The sequence below is a fragment of the Frankliniella occidentalis genome, unplaced genomic scaffold (assembly GCF_000697945.3).
Source record: "Frankliniella occidentalis isolate FOCC.00 unplaced genomic scaffold, Focc_3.1 Scaffold7, whole genome shotgun sequence".
NCBI classification, from domain to species: domain Eukaryota; kingdom Metazoa; phylum Arthropoda; class Insecta; order Thysanoptera; family Thripidae; genus Frankliniella; species Frankliniella occidentalis.
The window spans coordinates 1194123-1195921 of NW_026267137.1; the positions used below are offsets into that span (position 1 = coordinate 1194123).

Here is a 1799-nt window from a genome sequence, read left to right on the forward strand (position 1 = left end):
GGCGTAATTCCAATGAAAAGTCTGTGGATTTACGCCCTTTTCACTTGAAAAGTCCGTGGACTTACTCCCTTATCACTTGAAAAGTCCGTGGACTTACGCCCTTTCCACTTTACGCCAGTGATTTCATCGTTCCTGACAAGAAGTTTGGCAGCACGGAGGGACACAGTACCCGTTTTGCTCAATATAGTTTGACGATTGCGGTTTTTTGTCCGTGGACTGCGGCGGGGTTCGAACCCCGGTCCAGCTCGCCGCTATCACGTGACCACCCGCCTCGCCCCAGCAGCGGCCGCGGCGGCTCCTGCTCTTCGCCGCTCGGCCCGGCTCGTCGGGGTCAACGACCCGTTTGGTCGCGGAGGGCTGCGCCCGAACAACACCGCGGCCGCGCTCCTATGCGGAGGGCTCTTTGCGCGTTCTGACAGCGGCGCCGTTCGGACGCGCCCCCCACTTGTGTAGTGCCAGCGGCTAATTCGAGCGCTCGATGCCGTTCGAGCGCCAGCTGTGTTGCCGCCCGCCCGCCGCCGCCGCCGGCTCGGCTGCGGCTCGGCGCGGCGCGGCGCTGCTCGGCGGCCGACGACTGTTAGGCTCGGAGTTACGCCCCTGACAGTGCTGCGGCCCCGACCGCGAGCCGCTCGTCAGGACTCCGTGGCGCAACGGTAGCGCGTCTGACTCCAGATCAGAAGGTTGCGTGTTCAAATCACGTCGGGGTCATGAATGACAATTTTTATTTTTCTTGATGGGCTTAGCTTGCCGTAAGAAAAAACTGATGCCAATTTAAAAAATATTTTAGGTGGCCATGCCCAACTTCGCCGACAGTCACTCACTAGTTATCACCATGGCACCTTACGGACCCAAGCGAATAGGAAAACCCTCCGAAACGTATGTCCAGATCGTTACAGTCAGTCTTGTAAGATAGAAAGGCATATTTTAAAATCAAAATCGTACGTTCGGGCATTGTTGAACTTGCAGTTGTTGAGAACACACGAACACAGAACACACTCACTGACGTCATTTCAAGTCGAATCAATGATCAATACGCATAAATATTCTCAATATAGCTTATTCGAAGATAGTCTGCTCACCGTAACTTATGCGACCTAGTTTTGGGTGAAAACCATTCCTGCCTTCGTCTAAAATTCAATCAGTAAGTATACATGAGTAGTCTGCGACGCGAGTGACATAATGTACGCTTGTCAGCCCTATGCAATAATAGAATGCCCCCCCCCCCCGCTCTCCTTTTCTGTAGCCCACGTGGCTGACAGCTGCAGCGGGGATTGGATAATGGTCGATCAACACTTTTCCGTCCCACTTGTGCGCGCCGATCCCCCGCTGCCCCCCCCTCTTTTCCCGCGCTTGCCACTCCTGGGCTGCGCATCCCACTGTGTAACAAAACTACGGATGACGATGACTAAATTATTCGTATCGACCATGACAGAGTTCTTGGCCGCGTTGTGGGAAAAGGTTCAATGTAACCCAGCCGGGTCGTCATCGCCGAGGTAAGGCGACCTCGCGGGCGAACTGTTGCTCAGCGACGAGAGGAGGAGACGTGGGCCCGCGGACAGTGATGGGCACACGACGACGGCCTCCCTCTCGTTCGTGTGCGAGCAGAGATCAGCGAAGGACAAGGCGTCGACGCCGACGACGCAAGATCTATCCGTACTCGACGTCTTAATAAAGTGAGGTCATTGCTGCAGTTGTACACTCGCGACTGGTTGCATTCTCCCTCTCTCTGTTGCTCACTGTGAGCGCTGCGCGCAGCCCGCAGCCTGGGAGGTAGGCACGCCCGCAACGCAGCGCTGTCC

The 1799-nt window shown here is 56.0% G+C and overlaps 1 non-coding gene across 1 annotated transcript; it reads left to right on the top strand.

Annotated features, from left to right (window-relative positions):
• The first annotated feature begins 636 nt into the window (after positions 1–636).
• Trnaw-cca (transfer RNA tryptophan (anticodon CCA)) lies at positions 637–708 on the top strand. The gene has a single exon. It is a non-coding gene; the product is annotated as a tRNA-Trp (tRNA).
• The last annotated feature ends 1091 nt before the right edge of the window (positions 709–1799 follow it).